Source organism: Schistocerca americana, chromosome 7 (genome assembly GCF_021461395.2).
Source record: "Schistocerca americana isolate TAMUIC-IGC-003095 chromosome 7, iqSchAmer2.1, whole genome shotgun sequence".
Classification (NCBI taxonomy): domain Eukaryota; kingdom Metazoa; phylum Arthropoda; class Insecta; order Orthoptera; family Acrididae; genus Schistocerca; species Schistocerca americana.
This window is the reverse complement of record NC_060125.1, coordinates 242820721-242836673: the sequence shown is the minus strand read 5'-3', so window position 1 is coordinate 242836673 and position 15953 is coordinate 242820721.

The window sequence follows — 15953 nt, the reverse complement described above, 5'->3', positions numbered from 1 at the left end:
ACTTATGAATATGTTTAATAATTACATTTAATTAAAAATAGTAAGTAGTCAAACAAGAAAATCACTGAAACTTCATGCAAATAAACATGGTGTTATTTTTAATTATATCACCTCTCAAATATCATAGGAATTAAATGTGACCAGTGATGAAAACAAATATAAAGTTAAAAATCAGATTTGAGGGGGAGTTGAACCATCACCTCTTACTGTTCGTCTTTCGAAGCTCGAATGCTAATCACTTGACCACCTTGAACTCTTTATACCCCGTGCGTGCGTACGCATAGACATAAGTGACATAACAGATGAGTAAAACTTCTCTTGCGATTTTCTCGTAATTACCAGATTAGTGCACCTTGCTACTTGCAAATTGTTGTTTCAATGGCCTACTAAAGGTGTACAAAGATTGAAGTAAATCTGTGACCCAGCATTGTGACCACCCCTTGTGAGATGTCATTCAATTAAATGGATGACCAATGAAAATCGGACACTGGTTTTCAGTACTGTAACAAGAACTGGAAATATAGAGCTGTATTTTGATGCTCAGCTAGTCAGATTCTTTCCCTGAAACAAAGGGTGCAGTTTAATGCAGATCTTTAGTCAGATTTCCATGTTGATCACATACATTATAAAACTCATTACCGGTGTTTGCTTACGGCCATCATCAGTTCATTAAATCCGGTGCAGATATCATCATGGAATAGTACATGCATGTCTGTAATGAAAGTAGTAAAGACTGGTTTTACTCCGAATAATGAATGACCAGTCAAATAAGTTGAAAGAACCGAAACGTTCTGAACAACATAAGAACTACAGGCCTGTTTCACTTGAAAAGAAGGAATTATTAGTTCTGTCAATATTAGAAACAATAATGGACATGTTGATGGTATCATTAAATTGCTGTGACAGACTGATTTCAGCCAAAAGAATAAATGATTTCATTCAACCTCTGAATGTATAACTGAAAGAGTCCACTGTTTTCCAGCAACTGACAGAATTTTCATTTGGTTATTCCCTTTACTACAAGCATCACATTGCTTGTCATTCCATGTGGTTGTGCATGCTGTCTTAGAGTGGAACACAGCAGAATTATTAAGAAACAGGCTGCACTACGATTAGATGCAATGCACAGCCGAGCATTCTGTGGAGGCAGTGGGCCACCGGGCAATTTCAGCTCGGCAGCTCTGGCCAGCACTCTGCGCTCGGCTCACTGGCCAGGCCAGCACTGGACATGACTAGTCTAAGGCCTTTAGGTGTAACAAGCATTTTATATGATAACTTGTTCTTTTCAACTTCAGGTATTCAGATTTTCATAGATAAAAACCAGATTTTCATAGATAAAAACAAGAATTTTGATGTGGACTGGGCCAAATCCTTCATGAAATTTTTAAGTGAATCATTCGACTTTAATACAGTTGCAATATTGACACATGGTCATTGTCAAGCATTCCATAATATTGTAACCCAATCCATAACATAAAGCTGTAACATGCTGGAACGTAGTTCCCAACAGTGTATGTGGTGGTGAATGTTTTGCTGCTGTTCTATACACTGTACAAGAAATATTAGAAAGTTTGCAAGATAGCTGCAGGTATAACACTCCAGTCAAAATCTTGTGTAGAAGGATTAAAATGTTTATCGTATCTGCTATTACATCTGTCACCAACTTTCTAACGTGTGCTCGCATGGTGTATGGAACAGTGGATGAATGGAAATGGGCACATGAGTTTTCTTCTGCACTGCTGGAAGCTGTGTTTGAGCATGTGTCACCTTTATGTTATTGTGGATTAAATTGCAGTCGCAATAAAGATTTGAACAGCCTAAAGCTGGAGGACTTCATTTTAAAAAAGTGTGAACAATACATGCAAGAAAATAGAAATAATTTATTGTATGTTTCGTTTATAATTTCCTTACTCGTATTGCACCTGCCCAGGTAGCCACGCAAGTTAACACGACAGCTTCTGGTATGGGAAGTATGCTGGCTCCAGATTGAATTGGACCAATGGATTAACAACAGGGGATTGGTGTGCTGACTAGCATGGATGTGGTTTTCTAGCCAGTTTCATGCATTGCACTAGGTGTATACTGGGCTGGTTACCTTGCACCACCTCAGGTACATCATACACAAATGTTTAGAACACTTTCGCACACTTGTGTACAGAATTTACTCTGTACACAGACAGATTGGCCACATTGCATCAGTCCTTGAGGGTAGTGGGTGTGAAGAGGAGACTATCTTAAACATGTGGTCTGCTTGAAACACTCACTCAGCTTTAGCACTCACATTGCAAAATTTTGTTCTAGAAATACAAATCGTTATGATATTCTGTTATTACTGAGAAATTCGTTTCCTTGCTTAAGCACTGAGGATGTTGGTTGTAAATCAAAAACAGATAATAGGCATGTGGCACATGTTGTAAACAGTACTACCAAAATAGGCCCAACTGTTTGTGCCATTTTTATTCTCGAAAGAAATCTGGCACATAGTGACACAGTGTCACAGTGTGTACTACATAGTTGCATTTATTAAACAATTGACTTTGCCAATTTTATCAACAATGTAGTTTTGGTATCACAATATGGCCACTACATTATTTACAATTCCATATTATCAGTATACATTAACTGCCAATAGAAACCAATACAGTGCTCTTGTAACAGTCATTGCCCATTCTTGGAGGTGGGAAGGAATGATTGAATGAGATTAGAAAGAGAAACAGGCAGGTCCCTCACACCATAAATTAAGACACATTCATCTCCCAAGAGACTGATAGCATTGCAGATGAATTGACATTCATGATATCACAAAGACAGCACATTCAATAAGAAGCTTTTTCCAGTACAAATTGCCACTCATATTGTGACGTATTAAGTTAGTAGTACTGTTCCATTTGTTAAGACTGAAAACTTGTTAATACCTATTTTTCTTTCTTTCAGTTTACTGAAATCTTGTACATTTCCTAAGTAGTGCACATTCAAATATTTCAAACTGTCGACTAAACTGTTTCCGCATGGATTCATTATTCGAGGTAATGATTTCGATGTGCTGATTCTCAGTTAATTAGAAATTACCAGGTGTAAAAGTACGAAATGTGAATTTTTTTTCTAAAAAAAAGTTAAATTCAGAAGAGTGATAGTGCTTTATTCAAAGTATTCTCCATCATTTGTTATGCATATTTCTCATTTTTCAGGTAATTAATGAAAAGCATGCCAGTAAAAATTTTCCCCTTCTGCTTCGAGCCATTTTTTTTTTTACATCTTTGTATGAACCAAAGCACTACTCAGTAAGTGTGTGATCCATCGATACAAACAAGTGGTAATTGAAAGGAGCCAAGTCTGTCGAGTAAGCAGCATGGGGTAGAACTTCCTAGCCGAGTGCTTCTAACAAGTCTCAAAACGGTTTTGTCATATATGAAGGAGCTTTGTCATGAAGAAAAATGACTTTTTACTGTCTCTTTCAGTATTTTAGCCTTTTTACAACAGCAAATGGTCCAAATCAGTCAATTGGTGTTCGCAACATTTAGTATTAACTGTTTCCCCAGGTTTTAACAGCTCGTAATAGATCTCACCCTCTGATGCCACCAAACCCACAGCATCTTCTCTCTGCCAAAGTGATTCAGTCTTGCAGTCGATGTGGATGGTGTGCTGTGGGTCAACCCATGAGCTTTTGCACTTGGGTTTCTCAAAATAAATCCACTTTTCATTCCCTGTAATTATACAGTGCAAAAAGACTTCATTTTGTACTAAGCAAGCAAAATCCCTCATGCATTTTTGCATTGCATTTACCGGTCTTCTGAATATTTCCCATCTCTTGTAGCGGATTGGAAACAGGTTGTTGACTAATGCCCAATTGCCCGGGAAGTTTTTACACTCCTGGAAACTGAAATAAGAACACCGTGAATTCATTGTCCCAGGAAGGGGAAACTTTATTGACACATTCCTGGGGTCAGATACATCACATGATCACACTGATAGAACCACAGGCACATAGACACAGGCAACAGAGCATACGCAATGTCGGCACTAGTACAGTGTATATCCACCTTTCGCAGCAATGCAGGCTGCTATTCTCCCATGGAGACAATCGTAGAGATGCTGGATGTAGTCCTGTGGAACGGCTTGCCATGCCATTTCCACCTGGCGCCTCAGTTGGACCAGCATTCGTGCTGGACGTGCAGACCGCGTGAGACGACGCTTCATCCAGTCCCAAACATGCTCAATGGGGGACAGATCCGGAGATCTTGCTGGCCAGGGTAATTGACTTACACCTTCTAGAGCACGTTGGGTGGCACGGGATACATGCGGACGTGCATTGTCCTGTTGGAACAGCAAGTTCCCTTGCCGGTCTAGGAATGGTAGAACGATGGGTTCGATGACGGTTTGGATGTACCGTGCACTATTCAGTGTCCCCTCGACGATCACCAGTGGTGTACGGCCAGTGTAGGAGATCGCTCCCCACACCATGATGCCGGGTGTTGGCTCTGTGTGCCTCGGTCGTATGCAGTCCTGATTGTGGCGCTCACCTGCACGGCGCCAAACACGCATACGACCATCATTGGCACCAAGGCAGAAGCGACTCTCATCGCTGAAGACGACACGTCTCCATTCGTCCCTCCATTCACGCCTGTCGCGACACCACTGCAGGCGGGCTGCACGATGTTGGGGCGTGAGCGGAAGACGGCCTAACGGTGTGCGGGACCGTAGCCCAGCTTCATGGAGACGGTTGCGAATGGTCCTCGCCGATACCCCAGGAGCAACAGTGTCCCTAATTTGCTGGGAAGTGGCGGTGCGGCCCCCTACGGCACTGCGTAGGATCCTACGGTCTTGGCGTGCATCCGTGCGCGGCTGCGGTCCGGTCCCAGGTCGACGGGCACGTGCACCTTCCGCCGACCACTGGCGACAACATCGATGTACTGTAGAGACCTCACGCCCCACGTGTTGAGCAATTCGGCGGTACGTCCACCCGGCCTCCCGCATGCCCACTATACGCCCTCGCTCAAAGTCCGTCAACTGCACATACGGTTCACGTCCACGCTGTCGCGGCATGCTACCAGTGTTAAAGACTGCGATGCAGCTCCGTATGCCACGGCAAACTGGCTGACACTGATGGCGGTGGTGCACAAATGCTGCGCAGCTAGCGCCATTCGACGGCCAACACCGCGGTTCCTGGTGTGTCCGCTGTGCCGTGCGTGTGATCATTGCTTGTACAGCCCTCTCGCAGTGTCCGGAGCAAGTATGGTGGGTCTGATACACCGGTGTCAATGTGTTCTTTTTTCCATTTCCAGGAGTGTATATTTGTGAATCATCTTCAATATACAAAGCTTCCAATTCCACATCTTCATAAATTTTTTGGTGGGATTTCACGTTCCTTGTCTACAGTGTCGAAAGTCACCCTTTTTGAAATGCCAAACCCACTGTTCGCACATATCTTGCAGTGAAGCATTTTCATCATAAGCTTCTCGAAGTAATCAGTACAATTTAGCAGCAGTTTTCTTCAAATGCTGTTTGTGAATGCTCTTTTATCAGTGTAAACTTAGACATATTGAACACACTACTATGCACACTTTTCCGATTTATCACTTGTGCACATTTGACACTTGTTGATGATCCAACAAAATGGTACAGTGTAAAATATTTGTAGCACAAATTGCATTGGTGCTACATCTGTTGTCTGAAATCCGCATTTCATACGTGTGCACCTGGTATACCTATTTGAAGATTGTAGTACATGATGCAATAAGAAAACATAATGGGTTAATATGTAATTATGCCCCATAGTAGCACCACTACTTACAAAGACTGGTACTTCAATTTTTGGATAACGTTTACCATATTTTGTAAAACTAATTTACAAGATTAATCAACGTTTAATTTTAGAAGTAACTGAATTTTTCATCAGATTTTGCCTCGGGGTTGTTAGATCCTGACCTTTGCCGTTGTACTTTTGTAAACCTAAATTTTATGTGCTAGATGACGTTTATCATTAACTGATTGAGCCATTAAGATTTTTGCAAAATTCACAAAAAATTTCAGTATGGTGCTTTTATTCACAAGTAAGATACTTCTAATACAGATGCATAAAGTCATTCCATAATTTTTTTCTAAATTTCTAGATTACCACATTCTCCTATCCCAAAATCAGACAGTTCTGAGTAGCAAAATTGAACCTAGCCATTTTTCAAGAGATTTTGAAGTTTTCAAAGTAACAGTTTGTCCATACATTATGTAATTGGCTAGATAAAAAAACTCCAGTGGCAGCAGAACACACACACACACACACACACACACACACACATAAAAGTATTGAAATTTGCAAGCTATTGGAGCCAGTGGCACTTTCTGGCAAAAGGGTTGAAGGGGAAGGAAGAGGGGCAAAGGAATGATACGGGTGTGGCCGAGGCAATGAGAAGAGTTAGAAGTCCTGAACCCTGGAATGAAAGAGAGTTGCTGGAGGGAATGAGAAGGAAAGACACAAATGTTAGTCTTCAAATAGTTGGACCGTTTGTTCCCAGTCCTGATCAAGCTAACAAGCATATAATATCAGTGTCAAGATGCTCTCAGCATTTTCCTTTACAAGAGCTATGCACAAATAGTTCGCAAGAATATGCATATCTTCAAAAACTCGGAAATATGAATGTTTAAAAACGATGTGATTTCAAGGTATTCAATATTTTGATTGAAATGATTCATGGTTGGTGAGAGGCTTAGACGGTCATTGCCATTTGAACCAATTATTGTTGAATGTTGTGACTATATGACTTTAGTAAGTGAACTATTGTATTTGTATCTGGTGGGTTTTTACAAGAAAGTAGGTGAATGACTGTGTTTAGTGTAAAAAGGATGTTCTGTGCCTCACTTAAATATTTTGTTCAGTGAGTTGTTAGAACTCCTCTTGATTAATTGTTGGACAGAGTGCTTCAGTGACCTTACAATTTATCTGACTAATTCTAGCATTGGACTTGTGGTCATTTGAACACTAACCAGACTGTAAGTGCAAATCATTTTGTGAAATAGGGAAAACTGCCCAGTAATGACTTATGTGTAAAAATTTGCAGCTAGAAATGTGATGTTAAGTATGTTTATTTGAGCAAAAACCATCAATTACTGAATAAGATTTTCAGCTTCAATAAAAGACTGGCATGCTGCAGAGATGGTGACGGGGAGGCTACAGAATATCAGGTTGGTGGCTTACAACTTGATAGACCTGAATCTTGTAGCAGTGAAAGAAAACCTAATATTTAAAAGGCCTCTGTGCAGCTGATAATTTGGAATATGAAGTCATGTGACTAAAGACTTGCATGTTTAGTCATTTGAGCAATAAACTAGATTAAGCAGCGATAATTGGAGAGTTGCCAAATCCAGTGACTGTCAAAATGTAATCTTCATAGTGGTGACATTCACAGGTAGCCTGCAGCCTACCTTCATTGTAACTAGTTAGCTTAGTCAGAAAACAAGGATTCACATTCCAAACTTCTCCATGTACATGAAACTCATTCGTTTACAAATGAATTACTTACTCGAGCATGGAAAGTATGTTGAGATAGGGTGGCTTGTGTGCCTCAGTTACACAGATAGCTACATTGTTGGTGCACCGTAATTGGGGGGTTATCTGGAGAGACAAGGCTAAGATATTGTTCCTGAAGAGTGGCAGCAGCTTTTTCATTAGTTGCAGGGGCAATAGTCTCGATTACTCCGGTTTAGCCTTGTAACCGTACTCAACTGGAAAAGATTGAAACTGACATTGTGCAGGTCAGACTGTAGAATGTTTTATCCTGTTATTGGATGGGTAGGTGACAAAACTTAAAAGGGGAAATGGATACATTGAAGTTACATATTTTAGGAATTGTGAAATGCAATGGCAGGAAAAATAGGACCTTGACTTGATGTCTACATGGTTATAAACACACAAAAATAGTGCAGTGGTGTAGATCTAATAAGAGGATAGGGAGAGATTCAAAGTATGTATAGTGAGATATAAGATAAGAAAAATCTTACACAGATCGGAGAGAGAAATTTGTGATATAGTGACTGGAATAAAGTAGTAAGAAAAGGATAAGGAAAATTGGTGGGAAAGAAGGGACAGTGCGGGAGGGGAGGGGAGATCAAATTGTATACAGAGCATAATTTAATCATTACTAGCACTTGGTTTAAGAATCATTTAAGGAAGTTAAGAGAGAGAGGGAGTAACTTCACTGGGAGAGCGGAGGGGAGGGTGCTTTGGTAACTGATGAAATATGAAATGAATTGCCAGTTGCGATCAATTTGTTGTTACATTGCCACCAGATTGGGGGGGGGGGGGCAGGGGCAAATACACAAGCTTAAATTTGTATATGGCTCATCTATAAATTGGGTTTGTCACACACTGTTGCTTTAAGCCCTTACAGAAGCATAGAAACGTCAGTCTTTCATGAGTCACATTTAGCAGTCAGTCAGTGAACATTTTTATGTAACTAGCTGTCCCTCACAGCCATGCTTGGATGTCAGTAGTTTTCTTAAGAGGAATGATGGTGAATATGTTAAAGATTATATGTGCAATAATGTCAGTAGTCCTAGTGTGTGCCTGTTCAAGAAGCATAGCTGGTGGTGTGCTCTCTCAAATTGCCCAAACACATATTGCGCAGCATCATTGGCAAATGGGGCACATGTGGACAGGAGCGTGCATCTGTGTATCATCCTATTTTGAAGTAGCTGTGTATTATATTACAGTATGCAACAAATATAATAATTTTGCATCATTGTTCATGTTCTACGATGGAAAAAGCTTACATGCCTACTTTACCCTCTTAAGGGTCGATTTTTATTTTTCTACTTTCTAAAGTAGCCTGTACTTTTCTTCAGGCTTCAAAGCTCCTTCTGTACCAAATGCGATAGAAATCGGTTTAGTCGTGAAAACGTACAACAGAGCTACTTTTGCATTTATAACATTAGTTTGAATGCAAGTAAATGGGTGAATTGATAAATTAAGGTAATATTGCAGGGATGGTCCTTTGGAATAATGTAGCTGCAGTACGGGATTAAAGTTCACTGACAGTTTATTCAGATCAGTCACAAACTTACCCCAAATAGTGGCCTTAAAAGCAGACAGTTATTAAAACAGAAAAGCACTACAAGATCAGTTGACTGACCTAGCAGTGTGTTCCCAGGCTATAATGAATGTAAGCCAAAGTGTTGTACAGTGTACCCAAATAGCTCGAACTGAATTAATTGCTGAAAGCTCGGCAAGTCTATTCAAGACAACCTACAATAACCAATTCACCACTACAAAAGTCCTAGGTAGGTACACATCACAGTAATTCTATGCTCTAACACTTTGTCATGTTGCTTATTGGTCGCACAAACCTTACCAAATAACCTTACATACCAAGACACGAACATCAAAAGACCATGAACCAAGTTCACCTTGCCTATTTAAAACTTTTGTCACATGCAGAACTACTAAAGTCAAGTTAGCTTCTTATATCTGGACCATCACACTAAGTACTCATTTTATGACCTTAACATATTTCATTATGTGCACTTACAGTAATTAGTAGATTTATATTACATTATAATATACTAAACATTGCATAACAATAAACTTTGATTTACACTTTATACAGCATAAAAGGAATGTCAAAAGCTAATTGAACTTATGTCTTTATTTAGCTTGCCGCTGTTGTGCTATACTAATCAAATAGTCATCTTACAAACATTAACTTACTAAATCCTTATTAAGAGAACACAAAAAATTGCTGTGCCAGTACGATGTTCTCCTTAAATATGTCCAAATTCTGAGGTATGTTTCACCTTTCCTCCCTTACCTAATTTAAATGTGGTTTACATTTGCAATGCTCCCATAAAGATTTCACTGCCATATATACACCATGTGATCAAAAATATCTGGACACCTGGCTGAAAATGACTTACAAGTTTGTGGCGCCCTCCATCGGTAATGCTGGAATTCAGTATGGTGTTGGCCCACCCTTAGCCTCCTTGATGAGAGCTTCCACTCTCGCACGGGTATGTTCAATCAAGTGCTGGAAGGTTTATTGGGGAATGGGAGCCCATTCTTCACAGAGTGCTGCCCTGAGGAGAGGTATCGATGTCAGTCAGTGAGGCCTGTCATGTAGTTGGCGTTCCAAAACATCCCAAAGGTGTTCTATAGGATTCGGGTCAGGACTCTGTGCAGGCCAGTCCATTGCAGGGATGTTATTGTCGTGTAACCAATCCGCCACAGACCGTACATTACGAACAGGTGCTCAATCGTGTTGAAAGATGGAATCGCCATACCCAAATTACTCTTCAACAGTGGGAAGTAAGAAGGTGTGTAAAATGTCATTGTAGGCCTGCACTGTGTTAGTGCCATGCAAAACAACAAGGGGTGCAAGCGCCATCCATGAAAAACACAACCACACGATAACGCCTCTGCCACCAAATTTTACTGTTGGCACTAACACGCTGGCAGATGACGATCACCGGGCATTCGCCATATCCACACCCTGCCATTGGATCACAGCATTTTGTACCTTGGTTCGTCACTCCACACAACATTTTTTCCATTGTTCAATCGTCCAATGTTTACGCTACTTACACCAAGTGAGGGGTCGTTTGGCATTTACCAATGTGATGTGTGCTTTATGGGCAGCCACTTGACCATGAAACCCGTTCTCTCACCTCCTGCCTAACTGTCATAGTACTTGCAGTGGATCCTGATGCAGTTTGGAATTCCTGTGTGATGGTCTGTATAGGTGTCTGCCTATTACACATTATGACCCTCTTCAGTTGTCGCTGGTCTCTGTCAGTCAACAGATGGGGTCGGGTACATGTCCCTTCACCTCTCCACTTCACTATCGCATCAAAAAACAGTGGACTAGAGATGTTTAGGAGTGTGGGAATCTTGCATACAGACCTATGACACAAGTGACACCCAATCACTTGACCACGTTCGAAGTCCATGACTTCCACAGAGCACCCCATTCTGCTCTCTCATGATGTCTAATGACTACTGAGGTCGCTGATATGGAGTACCTGGCAGAACAATGCACCTAATATGAAAAATGTATGTTTTTGGGGGTGTCCGGATACTTCTGGTCACATAGTGTATTTCCATATGTTGAACTATAATTGCGCATTGTGATAATGATACATTGAAATGCTTCATAAATCTGATAAGCCAAGTCTTATGATCTTCCTAGAGGTGTCCGGGGAAAAAAATGCCCAACACGAATAAATCAACCAGATAAATTTCTAATATTATCAATCTGACTTGAAATATAAAAATTATTTAAATAGTGTTATAGAAATAGTCAGTTTAATGTAACAGTGGTGTGAAACAGTTTCTGTTCATGACCAATATTAATATTTTTCTGCTTATGCTTATACAGGGTGTGGCAATAAAGTAATGAGACTGATTTTCTTTGCAAGATGTGGCAACCCTGCAGGCTTGCGTAGGCACAATATCTTTAACCTTCGTCTATAAGCTTCATCTATTCCAAGCGGCACATCGATGCAACTGCTCAGTCATGAGTTGTGCTGTAAAAAGTTAACACGTGTTTGTGTGTCTCATCACGGAAATGGAGCTGCATAATATTGCGCAATGGTATGCCATTTCTTTTTGCATTACATTAGGTGAAAACGGAAAAACAACTTACAGTAAGCTTCAGAAGGCTTTTGGAGAGGAGGTTATGTCAAGAGCTCAAGTTTTTTGTTAGCATAAAATGTTTAGTGAAGGCAGAACGAATGTTGAAGATGAGGACCGCAGTGGACAACCATCAACCTCTTTGATTCCAAGGTAATTGTTCATTAAGAGTGGGTGCCTCCTGGACAAACAGTTAATCAATATTACTGCAAAGAAATCTTAGAAAGACTTCGTAAAAGAGTTCTTCGTGTCCGTGCCAACATTGCTGATAATTGGATTTTGCATCACGATAATGCTCCATCCCATACTGCCCTGTCAGTACAGCAATTTTTACCCTCAAAACAAATTTCAGTACTACTACAGCTATCTTATTCACCAGATATCGCTCCATGCGACTTTTTTCTATTTCCAAGAGTCAAAACGGCAGTCAAGGGACACCATTTTCAAACCACACAAGAGATCCAAAAAGCTCTGACGAGGGCCTTGGAGGATATTACAGAAGATGAGTTCCAGAAATGTTACCATCAATGGCAGAAGTGCTGGAAAAAGTGTGTGTAATCAGAAGGGAACTACTTTGAAGGAGACAACATTAAACTTGACAGAAATGGTAACCAACATTTCATTACTTGGGTTGTCGGGTGTTCTGCCGGATATCAGCGTTGTACTTGCACGATATTTCGGTAGCACAGCTCGTTACCTTCGTCAAGTACGTCCTGACACTACTCCTCGAGTGGACCTGGTCCAGTATTTGTGCCTGTGCCCCCCCCCCCCCCTCCCTCTTCACCACACGTTCCCTCCGCGGTCTGCGCCTGCTTGCTGCGATCTTCTGGAGCATTGCCGTTCCCTTTTCCATCTGCTGCAGTCCTGGGTGTCCTCTTTGCGGTCCACGCCCGCCAACACGCTCCAGGGTGTTCCATCTTCGGTCTGATGCGTTTGGAATCCCGTCTGTGGTACTAGGCATTCCCCCTGTGGTCCTCTGCCACTCACTGTGATCTGCTGGAGTGTTGCCATTCCAGTTTTGGTCCACTGCGGTTCTAGATGTTGCCTCTGTGGTCCACACCCATCAGACACGACACTGGGTGTTCCATCTTCGGTCTGGTGTGCACCAGACTCATTGCTTTCCCACACCAGATTGTGGGCATTGGCATCACAACCAACCAAGAGTTGTTCATTCAGTTGTGAGCAGCTGTCTACCAGTTTCCTCGCTTCCTGGGAATGAGCAGCAAGGACCTTGTAAGGGATGTAAGCTGAGGCCAATATAATTTCCCATATTTCCTATGTTACACTGTTTCATCCTGATAGTCACTAAATTCAAGAACAGAAGTCCACCATCAGCATGAATGAAATTTCATTCTTGATAAAAATAGTTGAACTGGAATTTTTTTAGGTTTCTGGAATAAATCAGATTATCTCTAATTGCTCTGAGTCCTGATATACCTCTTTCATACAAGGTCCAGCACAGCAGGGGCAGGTTCTGTTGTGAGGATCCGGATCAGAATGGTCAACTGAAATGATAAAATAACAGATTCCAAAAAGAATTTTGGAGGGCTTACACATGAAACAGGATGCACATGTGAGACATAAGAAAGCAACCAATTGCTTGGAAAGGTGGCCATTATGACCAAAGTCCTGAGAATAGCACATGAGAGTGGAAGAAGCATCTGTTAGCTGATCAGGTGCCGGCACGCAAGAGACCAAAGCAACCGCACTCCATCCTGTGCATGCCCATGTCTGGGCACCATCTGATCCTCTCTCATACCCTCACTGACTAGGGATTTGAATGAACTCCACTGAAGGCATCCCTCATTCAGCAATCCTTAATGTGTGAACAATAATAGGTCAGCAGCATTTGCTGAAGTTATGGGTGTGCTGTGAGCAGTTTGTGCAGCACCTCAGCTTATAGCAAAAGAATTGTTCCCTGCCTTGGGACAAGACCTTTGAATTCCCTCCATTTACGTTTAGGGGGCCACTCTTTGCCTTTCTTTTCATTTTGTTCTTTGAGAATGTTTCTCCTCAGAGCCCCCAGATAAGTACTGACCATGGCTATATAACAAAATTTGGAAATTGTTGAGGAGGCATAGACTGTTGGACTCCTGGTTCAAAAAAGAATATGCAACTGATGACAGAAAAATGTTAGTAAAGTTCATGCATATGTAAAAAAAATTGAAGCATGAAGCAGTCAACAGTTACCACTATCATAGCCTAACAAAAGATCTTGCCAAGAAACTGATAAAATTTTGTTCTTACATAAAATTGTTAAGTGGATTGAAGGTTTCTGTGCAGTCATTCACTGATCAGTCTGATGTGGTAACAGAAGACAGCAAAAAAGATAGTTGTAGTTTGAAATTTTACATTTAAGAAATCATTCACACTGGAAGATTGTTCAAACATTCTATTGTCTAACCATCACAGAGACACATGAATAATAGGCATCCATGGCATAGAGCAGCAACTGAAAAATTGGAAGACAAATAAGTCACCAGGTCTAGGTGGGATCCCAGTTCAGTTTGACAGAGGGATACTCTATGGCACTGACCCCTTACTTTGCTTGCATTTATTGTGTATCTCTCACCCAGCACAAAGTCCCAAGCAAATGGAAAAAAGTGCAGTTGGCTCTTGTATATAAGAAGGTAAAAGATCAAACCCTCAAAATTAAAGACCAATATCTTTAACAAAGATTTGCTACATAATTCTTAAACATATTCTCAGTTTGAATATAATAAATTTCCTTAAGATGGAAAATCTTCTGTCCTGCAAACCATGGATGAAAGGCAACAGGCAGATTCCACACTCCTATATTTCCAGCGAGCATATGATACGGTTTCCCACTGCAGACCTCTAAGACAACATGCATCAGTGTTGCATAATAACACACATCACAGCTGTGGCAACGTTGTCAGCTGAACATGTGTGGTGTGGGGAACTTTGCAAAGAGTTTTCCAACGAGAGAGAGAGAGAGAGAGAGAACTGATTGGGAAAAATAAGAGCCAAGGCAAATCATCCACAATGAAACAGTTAAAGTTATACATTAATCTATTTAAGATTTGACTGTATGTTTATTGAATGTATAGTTGAATTTGGTATTAAAAACAAAAAATATTTGAGTAGCACAGTGTGGAAATGGAAGGTATAAACATAGTAACTCACTTGACTAGTGTGTGTGGATTCCAGCAATGTAATGACCTAATAACAAAAAAGTGGATTTTATAACAATTATGAATAAAAAATATTTTAATGTTTGTGATAAATAATTTTCAATGAATATAATTTGAATGAGAAACATGTATGACTCTTTGCAGCCAAATGTGGTTGGCTGCAGATACTTTTGACTGGAGTAGTTGGTCATGTGACTTGCTGAGCTGAGAGAGTGCAGAGTTGTTTTCACAATCTTTTGCTGGTCGATGCCGAAGTGGTAAGTTTGTTTACATGCCAAAGTGTTGCTTTTGCATGTGAGCTGAATAATGCGTTTTGGGAGTCCATTTTTAACATTCAGTTAAAAATACGTTTGAGTGATTCATTCGATGTTTCTGAAATACCAGTAGCTGGTTGTCTTTTGTACACAATGTAACCTTTTTTTTTTTTTTTTATTAATTCACATATACATAATTTGCCTGCAAACTTGTAGACACATGACGAGTTCAATTTATTCTTGGAATAATATTGTATTGATGGATCTCCTGTTGACCTAGCTCTCAAATGTGAGCTATTGTCAATAAATCAAGTGTTACAAAAGTGCTGATGTGTTTGTTTTCATAATTTGCTGACTACGATGCATTGGCCACTTGGTAAAAACTAAAATTAACATGCAGTAAATGCAATGATGGACAACCAATCCCCTAAGTAAATAAACCATTTGTAGGTTGTTCACTTACCCCTTCAGTAGAAAGGTAGCATTGATTCCTGTTATTGGAGTTCAGTAGGCACGACAGGTGTTTACTTGTGCACGCTACTCTCCCGGTATGTTGCAGACCATTAATGATGGTAAAAGCATGCAGATTAGTTTCTCAGTTACGTGAGTGGCTCGACTTCTTAAAGCAATAGAAACAAGTCTGTTGTCCTCAATGGCAAGTGTTCATCAGAGACAATGATTCATCAGGAGTGCCCCAGGGATGTGTGACAGGACCCCTCTTATTCTCTATACACATGAATGACCTGACAGGGTTAGCAGCCATCCGCAGTTGTTTATTGATGATGCTGAGGTGTATGGGAAGATGTCATTGAATGACTGTTGGAAGAAACAAAATGAATGAAATGAAACAAGCACATAAAGATGGTAGTAGGGAAGATAGATTGTCAACTTCCATTTAATGGGAGAATGTTAGGAAAGTGTGGTCCATAT